Raw genomic sequence first — 211 nt, forward strand, 5'->3', positions numbered from 1 at the left:
CTCCAATCTGATTTGGCAGAGTTTCTACAGCTGGATGCCCTTCCTAACGCCAACCACTCTGAGAGTGCAGTAGGTGCTTTACATGCCACCGGCACGAAGGCCAGTCAGGCGGTACTGGCAACGGCCATGCTCAAAATGGTGTATTTTACGCGGCACTGGCAACGATCTCGCTCGAATGTCTTTACACGTGCCAGGAAGGCGATGCTAGGTA

The sequence above is a fragment of the Octopus bimaculoides genome, chromosome 25 (genome assembly GCF_001194135.2).
Source record: "Octopus bimaculoides isolate UCB-OBI-ISO-001 chromosome 25, ASM119413v2, whole genome shotgun sequence".
In the NCBI taxonomy this organism is placed as follows: domain Eukaryota; kingdom Metazoa; phylum Mollusca; class Cephalopoda; order Octopoda; family Octopodidae; genus Octopus; species Octopus bimaculoides.